General features: G+C 45.0%; 1 long non-coding RNA gene across 1 annotated transcript in view; it reads right to left on the reverse strand.

Annotated features, from left to right (window-relative positions):
• LOC106506245 (uncharacterized) overlaps window positions 1-10,439 on the reverse strand; it is a 32,798-nt gene extending 22,359 nt beyond the window's left edge. The window contains exons 1-2 of the long non-coding RNA XR_014830391.1: window positions 10,304-10,439; window positions 8,926-9,112 (exon numbers count right to left, since the gene is read on the reverse strand). This is a non-coding gene — a long non-coding RNA (uncharacterized LOC106506245). The remainder of the gene's footprint in view (window positions 1-8,925; window positions 9,113-10,303) is intronic.
• Window positions 10,440-11,297: the final 858 nt, after the last annotated feature.

Raw genomic sequence — 11,297 nt, forward strand, 5'->3', positions numbered from 1 at the left:
GTACGGGAAGGATCACTACAGCTGGGTTTTGCCCACAGATTTTGATACTAAATAACATTTCCAGCAAAAGTCATGTAAATTGTTTTGTCCAAAAGGCAGGAGATGGAGAAAAATGGGAGGCTGCAGACATTGAATTCAATACAAAATAATCTAATATGCCCAATTTCATTTTCTTTTCCTACCTTTGATGTTTGCAAGCAAATCGTTGACACTTTAAGTTTGTACATATATTTCAATACAAAATGGTCAAGTGGCAATAAATGAATGCGTTATCCAGTTAAATGGCTACCAATCAGAGTGAAGCTGCAAAGAATAGTCTAGTCTGTGCTCTTGGGAGGGATTTTGATTTACAAGCAGGAAATTCACTTATTCTCCCCTGACCCTTGGCTGTTGTCAGCTCTCATAATTCTAGAAAAGGGAGGGGCGGGTCCGGGGAAAGCAAGGGTGGTATAAAGAGGAAGAATTGAAGAGTACTAGGTCTGGGGAATAAGGGAATTCCATTTATCAGCAATAATGATGTCTGAGCCTTCAGAGCCCTAAACTGCCCAGAGCCTCAGCCTGATCTTGCTTCCACACTATATAGTGCCCTCTTTGACTCTTTTTTCTCACACACATGCCCATCCATAAATAGGCTATGAGCTCTTTAAAAGTGGGAGCTGTATCTAATTAATCTGTTAGCACAGCAGCACCTAGTACAGCGCATGAGTTAGAGCAAACACATGGTGGACACTGTATTTAGGAGGATGGGTAGATGGACAGGTGGGTGAGTGGGTCAGTAGGAAGATGGATGGGTGAGTGGGTTGGTGGGTCAGAGGGTGCGTATGGATGAATGGAGGTGGGTGGGTGGGTTAATGGGTAGATGGATAAGTACATGGGTTGGTGGGTGGGTTGGTGGGAAGATGCATGGATGAGTGATTTGGTGAGAAGGTAGATAGACAGGTGGGTGGGTAGATTGGTGGGTGGATGAATGCATGGATGGATAGAGTAGTAATAGATAATGGACGGGTAGTTGGATAGATGGGTGGATTATGATTGTGTAGCTAGATGGATAGGTAGTTGGGTCACGGGTAATGAGTGGGTAGATTGGTGAATAGATGGCAATGGAGACATGTTCAAGTGGGCTAATGGAAAAGTGAGTAGGTGGTGAGTGTGAAAGAAGACCCATCATGGAGTTCCTGCCATGGCTCAGAGGAAATGAATCTGACTGGTATCCATGAGGACACAAGTTCGATCCCTGTCCTCACTCAGCGGGTTAAGGATCTGGCATTGCCATGAGCTGTGGTGTAGGTTGCAGACATGGCTCAGATCCTGTGTGGCAGTGACTGTGGTATAGGCCAGTACCTAGAGTTCCAATTCAACCCTTAGCCTAGGAACCTCCATATGCCGTGGGTTCGACCCTAAAAAGGACAAAAAAAAAAAAAAAAGACTCATCAAGAACCCTCTAAATTAAGTCCTCTGAGACCCTGAGGAGGATGTCTGTCATCTAAGCAGCAGGATTGATTATAAAATACCTTAAACATTCTGGGAAAGTTTACATTTCACGTCATAATCCCTGCCTCCAAGCCCCATGATAAACCATGCCTTAGCTTCCATATGGGCACAGTCAGGCCTATAACCCTGCTTTAGAGACCTACCTTCCTGGTGCAGTCACCTTCTAGTACCCCTGGGAACCCCTCATTCAACATAGTAGCTCTTGGGAGTTCCTGCTGTGGCGCAGCAGAAAAGAATCCGACTAGGAACCATGAGGTTTTGGGTTCAATCCCTGGCTTCGCTCAGTGGGTTAAGAATCCGGAGTTGTCCTGAGCTGTGGTGTAGGTTGCATATGCAGCTCGGATCTGGCATTGCTGTGGCTGTGGCGTAGGCCGACAGCTATAACTCCAATTAGACCCCTAGCCTGGGAACTTCCATATGCCGCTGGTGCAGCCCTAAACAAGGACAAAAGACCAAAAAACAAACAAACAAAAAACATTGTAACTCTTTTCCCTGTTTTTTTTTCCATCTACACAGTACAAGTGAGCCTGCCATGATTTAGGTCATTGATTAAAATGAGCAATCACAGACACAAGCTGCAGCTTCAGTGTAGAAAATGCCTCTGAGCAGAACAAGACTCCTCACTCAGGCAGAGGGCATGGAGCTCTGCCCACCTCACTGAGGTCACCTCCTTCAGGCCCGTGTTCCCATTTTTGTCCATAGTAACATAATTTAAAAAGCTATCACATGTTTTATAGAATTCACAATGACCTTTATTTAAGAGCACCAGGTCTCTGGATTTCCCTTCATGGCTCAGCGGTTAACAAACCCAACTAGGATCCATGACGATGCAGTTTCGATCCCTGGCCTCACTCAGTGGGTTCAGGATCTGGCGTTGCCATGAGCTGTGGTGTAGGTAGCAGACGCAGCTCAGATCCCAAGTTGCTGTGGCTGTGGCATAGGCTGGTAGCTGTAGCTCTGCTTCAACCCCTAGCCTGGGAATTTCCTGCAAATGTCGCCCTAAAAAGCCAAAAAGAAAGAAGGAAAGAAAGAGAGAGAAAGGAAGGAAGAAAAGAAGGAAGAAAAAAAGAAGGAAAAAAAAGAGCACCAGTATCCTGTTTAGTATATCTGCCCAGTGATTCTGAATGTCATGAGGCCATGACTTGGTTTTAATAACCCATCATAGGCTCCCAGCAATCACTGTTTTCTTTTCAAAAATACCTCCCTTTCTGAATGTTTCTTCAGCCAGAGAATAAATGCTGACCACAAGGATAACACAGAAGAGTTGGGTAAAGTGCCTAAAATCATAGGACATCCCTCTCCACCATCTATTACAATCCCACCCATGAAAACCCACCCCCACTACTGTGGTGCAGCCAATGCCTCTAAGTTGTTTCCAAGATGGTGCAAAACTCTGAATGTGAAATTAGGACGATGGCACTTACACTTCCCAGATCTGTACCATTAGACACATATTGGCCCACATGTCTTAGCCAGAACTTCCTCATCTTAAAGGGGAGTAACTGTTTCTGACTTACTTTACTTAGTATGAGAGTCTCTTTACTTAATATGAGATATCACTTATATCTGGAATCTAATATACAACGTAAATGAACCTATCTACAGAAAAAAAACCAAACTCATGGACATGGAGAACGGACTTGTGGTTGCCAAGGGGGAAGGAGTGGGAAGGACTGGGAGTTTGGGGTTAGCAGATGCAAACTATTGCATTTGGAGTAGATAAGCAGTGAGATCCTGCTGTACAGCACAGGGAACTCTATCTAATCACTTGTGATGGAACATGATGGAGGACAATGTGAAAAAAAAAGAATGTGCATAAAATGTGTAACTGCGTTACTTTGCTGTACGAGCAGAAATTGACAAAACATTGTAAATCAACTATAATTAAAAAAAATTTAAATATAAATAAAATAAATGGGAGTAACTGTACCAAACTCATGAGGCTATTGTGAGAAATAAGTGAGAAGACGAGGGGACACGCAAGTATTGACCAAGAAGCACCAACTACGTATATACGTGGGCTTGTGGTCTGCAGTTGAGGGCACTGGATCACTACATAACCTTCTGCAGCCCCCTCCTGGGGAGTCTCTGAACCATTCCTACTGTTCAGACCATTCTCCACCCCACCTCCCTCCCCCTGGCTAGAGGTATCCCTCTACTAGCGTCAAGTGTAGACACCATCAAAAGGGGACCACACAGCCCTTTCCTGGCCCTGGAGGCCCAGGCTGCCACTGGACCTACTTGGCTCACAGAGAGAAAACAGCTGCCTTGAACCTGCCACTCCAGAGACACAGCACGCATGACCCCCATGCTCTCCCAGCAGCTGGCTGGCCTCTGGTGGACAAGTAGACAGGGAGAATTCTGACCTAAAATGCCTAACTGAGCACACAAACCAAACTCACCTCCTCCCAAACCCATCCCAACTTTTTTTTTTAAGTGAAAATTTTTAAAAATCAGGAGTTCCTGTTGTAGCTCTGTGACTTATGAACAGACAAGTATCCAGTAGTCCAATTCCTGGCCTCGTTCGGTGGGTTAAGGATCTGGCGTTGCCGAAAGCTGTGGCATAGGTCACAGATGCAGCCTGGATCCTGCATTGCTATGGCTGTGGTGTAGGCGGGCAGCTGCAGTTCTGATTTGACCCCTATCCTGGGAACTTCCATATGCCACAGTGCATATGGAAAGACAAAAAACAAACAAACAAACAAAAATGCATACATTCATAACGACAAAGGGAGCCGGAGAAGATGCAACAAGAAAACAATTTTAAAAGTGGAAAGCAGGAGTTCCCGTCGTGGCGCAGTGGTTGACGAATCCGACAGGAACCAAGAGGTTGCGGGTTCGATCCCTGCCCTTTCTCAGTGGGTTAACGATCCGGCGTTGCCGTGAGCTGTGGTGTAGGTTGCAGACGCGGCTCAGATCCTGCGTTGTTGTGGCTGTGACGTAGGCTGGAGACTACAGCTCCGATTCGACCCCTAACCTGGGAACCTCCATATGCCGCGGGAGCAGCCCAAAAAATAGCAAAAAGACAAAAATAATTTAAAAAATAAAAATAAAAAAATAAAGAAGGGATGTTGTCAGGAGTCGTATTAAAAAAAAAAAAAAAAAAGTGTAAAGCAAGAGGTTCCTGGTGGCCTAAAGGTTAGGATTCAGGGATTTCACCACTGCCGCCCAGGTTCTATCGGTGGTCTGGGAACTGAGATCCCACATCAAACTGCAGCATGCCAGCAGTGAAAAGTAAACAACAAGAAGGCAATGCCTAAGCTAACAGTGCGGAAAGTGAAGAATCAACCCAATTTACATTGCAGAATTTTTTTTTCTTTTTATTTTAGGGTCGCACCCATGGTTGCAGACATGGCTGGTATCCCACATTGCTGTGGCTGTGGTGTAGGCCAGCAGTTGCAGCTCTGATTTGACCCCTAACCTGGGAACTCCCATATGCCGCGGCTGCCCTCAAAAGCAAATAAGTAAATTAAATAAATAAATAAATAAATAAATAATGATATAAAAATTTTAAAGTTAGTAGAAGTAATGGAATAAAAACTCAAGAACATCTCCTGGTAAGAAAAGGCAGGGAAAAAAGAAAATAGGGCAGACCAAAAAAGAGAAAGAAAGTAAAACAGAGAGGCTGTCCAGGAATGTCCATTCCAAGTGTCCCACCCACATGGGCTCCCCTCCCAAGCCTGAGAGTATTTTTCCGTCAGGGGCTGCAGAGCCACTTTACTGCATCCCAGGGGCCAGAAATGCCAGAGGTCCAAATCCCCTGGGTGGCCCTGGGGCAATGGGGTGCAGGAGAATATAAAGCCAGCTCCCTTGCCTTAGGGTAGGAAAGTCCTAAAAGTGCAACCTACAGTGGAATATTACTCAGCCACAAAAAAAATGAAATAATGCTATTTGCAGCAACATGGATGGACCTAGAGATTCTCATACTAAGTGAAGTAAGTCAGACAGAGAAAGATAAATATAATATGAAATCACTAATTTGTGAATCTAACAAAAAGTGATACAAAAGAACTTACAAAGCAGAAACAGACTCAAAGATTTTGAAACCAAATTAATGGATACCCAAGGGGAAATGTGGATAGGAGGAGGGATAAATTAGGGGGTTGGGATTGACATATACACACTGCTATATATAAAATAGATAACAAGGACCTACTGTATAGCACAGGGAAATCTTCTCAATAGGTTATGTGTCATAACCTATATGGGGAAAGAATCTGAAAAAGATGGATATATGTATATTGACTTTGTTGTACACCTGAAACTAACACAACATTGTAAGTCAATTATACTCCAATAAAATTTGTTTTTTAAAAAAAGTAGGAGTTCCCATTGTGGCTCAGCAGATTAAGAACCCAACTAGTATCCATGAGGATTCAGGTTCCATCCCTGGCCTTGTTCAGTGGGTTAAGGATCCAGTGTTGCTATGAGCTCTGTAGGTTTCAGATATGTATACATACACACACACACACACACAATGGAATACTACTCAGCTCTGATCTTCATTGCCACAAGCTTCAGTGTAGGTCACAGACATGGTTCAGATCCCGCGTTGCTATGGCTGTAGGCTGGCAGCTGCAGCTCTGATTCGACCCCTAGCCAGGGAACTTCATAGGCAGCGAGGACAGCCAAAAAAGAAATAAATAAAAAATGAAGTCAAATATACATTTTTTTTCCTCTTACTCATTGTGCTTTTTGGTGTCATGTATAAGAAATAATTTTTCCTCAGCCCAAAGCTACAAAGACTTTCTCCAATGCTTTCTTGAAGATTTATCACTTTAGGTTTTACAATTAAACCTACCACCCTCTTTGAATTAATTTTGTAGTGTGGTGTGACATATGAATGAAAGTTCTTTTTTTCTTTTTTGCATATGGATGTAATGTTTAGTTTCCAAATGTTGAGGGATTTTCCATATTATCTTCCTGTTACTGATACGGTCTTGTTTAATATACTTTAGAGTTTAAGTCTTAAAATTGGGTAGTGTTAGTTATCCAGCTTAGCTCTTGTCCTTCAATAACGTGTTAGGGCCCCTACTCTTTCCTTCCACCTCCGCTGCCTCAACCAGAGCATGGGCAAAATCCTCCCAATAGGCACACCTCTCAGGCTACCCCTGATCTTACACCTGACACTGCCCCAACAAATCTTTCTTTTTTTTTTTTTTTTAGAGTATAGTTGATTTACAGCGTTGTATAAATTTCTGCTGTACAGCATAATAACCCAGTCATACATATGTATTACATTCCTATTCTCATACCATTTTACATCATGTTCTACCCCAAGAAATTGGTCATAGTGCTGTACAGTAGGACCCCATTGCTCATCCATTCCAAATGTAATAGTTTGCATCTACCATTTTTTTTTCTTTTTAAGGCAGCGTCTGTGGCATATGGAAGTTCCCCAGCCAGAGACTGAATCCAAGCCACAACTGAGCAACTGAGATCTACTCTGCAGCTGCAGCAATGCCAGATCCTTTAACCCACTGCCTAGGGCCATCTCCCCCATCTCACCAGCATCTCCCCAGCGACCTGAGCCAACTGCAGTTGGATTCTTAACCCACTGCACCATGGCAGGAATTCCTTTACCTCAAATCTTGAGCCCACATCCCCTTCCCCACATCTCCCCATCCCTGATGGCTCATTCCAAATGTCACCTCCTGCAGGAGGCTCCCTGCCCCTCTCCATATCTGGACTGAGTATTCTTCCTTAGACTCTGCTCCTACAACCCCTCGTTTTCCAGTGTCATAGTTCCCAACACATCACACCATGTCCATCTGCTTAGGTCTGTCTCCTCCACAGACAGGAAGAGCCCTCACCAGAGTCTAATCCTGCCATCCCTGTATCAGAATGAAGCTGAGACATGTTTACAGTGTAAATGAGCAATGCAGGAAAGCATCTCTGAATTCACAAGAAAGAGCATCTGAGTTGGAAGAAGGCTTTCTGAGGCAGAAAGTGTCTTTGTCCCCTCAGCCGCTACCCATCTACCTGTGAAGTTACTCCCCACAGACCATCCACCTATCCACCCATCCTTATGGGGGCCTCCCACATGAGTTCAGTCCCAAACCTTCCCTCCGCTTAACATAATTAGCACACATGCTTGGACCAGTCTCTTTGGCACCAGGAGGTGCAGAGAGGTACTTAGGAGAGTGGCCCCAAGTTTGAATCCTGATTCTGTCACTTGACCCTTGGGGCCTCAGGTGAGTTACTCTCCCAATGCTCAATTTCCTTATAAAATGGGGGAAAGACTATCGGGAAGCTTCAGTAACATAATTCACATAGACACTGAGAAGAGTGCCTGCAGGTAGGAGTCACTTGTGTAGGTGGGTTCTTGTCAGCATCACCCTGCACTTTCTCCTTCATGACAGCGGGAGAAATCCAAGACCCTGGAGGGTTGGGGCCAGGCCTGCAGAGGGGTGTGCACACAGTAGGTGCTCAATAAAATCTACAGAGGTTTGACAAGAGACAAAGGGAACTGTGACTCCACATGCCCACCCTGTGCCAGCTGAGCTGCAAGCTATTGCTTGTGATTTCCCCGAATCCTCACAACCTTGATAAAAGTGTAAAAGTTCAAATTAACCAATAACCACTCAGGATGGTGATAGGGCCCATTCAACAGAAAAGGGGACTGTCCCAGAGAAGCCAAAGGGCCTCTGAGAGCAGGGAGAGGGCTGCGGGAACCTGACCACCTCCCATCCTGGGCTGATCCACCGCCACGCAGTGACCACAGAGCAGGCTAGACTCAGAGAGTCCTCAGGAGCTGGGGACAGTCTCTGTGACAGGAGGGCCCTTGGCCACAAGGGGAGCCCAAGTCCTTCTCATCCCAGGGCAGGGCACCCGGAAGAGCCTGCCTCTCTGTCCAGAATGGCTTCATCTCAAAAGGCTGTCATTCCATTTGATTTTTTTTTAAATCCTACAAATTCCAACGGCAAACCTTTGATAATGAGCCTTGATAAAAGTGTAAAAGTTCAAATTAACCAATAATTTCTTTTTTTACCTGGAAACAGAACAAGGGGGAATTGGATGAAAATACTTTCTCAAAATACAATTTTATGATCTGCAAATGTGTGGTACAAAAGTCCAATCTAGCCCCCATCCCCCACCCCCGTTCCCTTCCTATGTTGACCAGCAGCAGTCATCAGTCCACGGTGCCACCATCCTTCTATCGTCGAGATGGCTCTGTGCCTGAGGTGACTCTGTGCTCAAGCCCACTTCTCCTCAGAGGACCTGGGTGAGGACTGGTCATGGAGGGATAACCTTCACCTCCAGGGTCCAGGACAACCCTGGCCCCAGAGCATGTGGGACGTGGCAGCCCCTCAGACTGCCTGCCAGCAGAGGGCCCACCTTCATCCCTTAAGTTACCGTGCGCGTGCGCACTCTCCTAGCCACCTGCTGGCCTGCTTCTTGCTCCCACTTTACAGACAAGGGAGCCGGGTTTACCTGGAGAATGCTGTGACGGCCTCTACCCAGTATCCTCATCGCCATACGTCTGCATCATCTCTCTGGGAAAACTTACTGTGTGCTGGGCTCTAAGCTGAGGTCTCCGGAAGGTTCTCTGGGTCAGAATCACCATCACTACCTTATGCGGATGGAGAGGCTGCTGATGTAAGTGACCTCCTGGGTTGCCCTAGAAAGGCAAAGGGAGAATTTTGAACCCCGGCTGCCTCACCCTTTGAAGCCACATTCTTCACCTTCTGTTCTGCTGGGACCCTCAGCTGCAGGGCTGCTCGGCACCTCCCCTGCAAAGGGGTCTGTCTCCAGGCATGGGCATGTGAGAGCACATCTGGGTCTTCTGGTCCTGGGTGTGACCCCAAACTCCACACAGCTGAAATGGTGATGGAGAATGACCCATGCCTAGCCACCTCCCCTCTCTGGGCCTCTGTTTCCTCATCTTAAAAATGGACAATTTCGGACTTCCCATTGTGGCACAGTGAGTTATGAACCCGACTAGCATCCATGAGGATAGAGGTTCAATCCCTGGCCTCGCTCAGTGGGTTAAGGATTGGGCATTGCTGTGAGTTGCAGAGTAGGTCACAGATGCTATGGCTGTGGTGTAGGACAGCAGCTGCAGCTCCGATTTGGCCCCTAACCTAGGAACTTCCGTATGCTGCTGGTTCAGCCCTAAAAAGCAAAAAAAAAAAAAAAAAGGCAATCTCCATAGTCCCTTCTGGAGATACATTTGCTATTTAGATTGAGTTCTCACAGAGGCAGTCCCTGAGACCAGGTTCTGAGTGGAAGGAGCAGGGACCCCAACAGGAGGGAGGTAGAGTGAGATGGGAAAGGAAAGACAGGAAGATGTGCTGATGTGGGCTAGAGCCAGCTCATACCACCTTCTATTTACACCTGCCCTTAGGCTCAAACCTGCCCTCAGGCTCACACCTGCCCTCTGCTCACACATTTTTGTATTAGAATACAGTGAGAGGAAATTTATATCATGGGCAATAGAGAGAAATTCGAGGATAAATTAGGACATATACAGAATGTAAAATAAAGAACAATTATTAACTCCAGGTAAAACCCCCCAAAAAAATGTTGTGCAAAAAAGGAAAAGAAAACCAAGCAAATGAAAAATATAGAGCAATCATTAACTCTGGGTAAAACAAAACAGTTATGCAAGAGAGGAAAAGAAAACTAAGCAAATGAAAAATACAAAGCAATCATTAACTCCAGGTAAAACAAAAAAGTTATGCAAGAAAGGGTTTCCCTGTGAAAAGCCTTAGCACAGTCACATGGTAAATACTGAATGTTCATCTTGTCAAAGATGATGAGGCTATTCTTCAACCCTAAAATAAACCACAAAGCTGAATTTACTGCTCACCTGAGCAGAGGAGAGCTTTGCTGTTCAGGCAGTCTCACAGAGCACAAAGCTAGGGCTGCAGGGATTGGCTAGCCATCCAGACTGGCAGTGATGTATTTTTGTCATCCCTGAAAAGTGACTGGATGAGACACAATATGGTCGATTGGCTGGCACAAAGAGGCTGCCTAATTGAGTGTGTCCATCTCTGATTGGCTGAGTTTCAGCTAGCGGCTAACACTGACTGGTTGGCTGCAAAGCATGTTCATTGAAGTCAGCTGTTGTCTAACCATTGAAAAAGTCTAAAACCGGGTCTGATGTTATTTGTTACCATGACTACAGGACAATGGGTCTTTTCCTAGGAGTGTGGGAACTTCCCTATTCTCAATCCATGCAGAATTAGGATGTAACTATGCTGCTGATAATGGGGGATGGAAAGTGTTGGAATATGTGTGTGTGTGGTGTTGCCTGGAATGAGTGTGACAGAAAAGTAATTCTCCACTTTCCATGGTAAGAAGTAAAAGAATAATGCCCAGAACTGGAAAATCAAAAGTTAGCTATGGAAGCATTTTATTTAGTGTTGTGAACATAACATCAAAAGAACTGTTGAAAATTGGTTTTCTCTGGGGAGCAGGAAACTATGGGGTGGAGCAAGGGGACTACTGTTTTGCATAAGAAAACTTGCTGGGCTGTTAGACTCTTTAAACCCCATGTATTCATAACTTTGATAAAAGTTGTAGGGTTTTTGGAATAAGATTTTTTTTAATTTTTACTTAAAGTTTTCAAAATCTGCATTTCAATGTTTTTGAACAACAACAAAAAAAAGTTCTGTTTCTAGCACATCAAAGCAGATAGCAAGATTTTGGTACCTTGTCTGTTCACTGTTAATAAATGAAGGCTGCAGCATTACTTTCCAGGCACAAATATTTCTCTTAACATCTCTCGTCTCACTATGACATCTGAGCATATGGAAAATCTTCGGGCACCTCCCTCAAGGTACCACACAGTTGGCGGGGGG

The sequence above is a fragment of the Sus scrofa genome, chromosome 15 (assembly GCF_054392235.1).
Source record: "Sus scrofa isolate SSC_HxYL_T2T_F1_AM1 chromosome 15, Sscrofa_HxYL_maternal_Yorkshire_Landrace_v2.0, whole genome shotgun sequence".
Classification (NCBI taxonomy): domain Eukaryota; kingdom Metazoa; phylum Chordata; class Mammalia; order Artiodactyla; family Suidae; genus Sus; species Sus scrofa.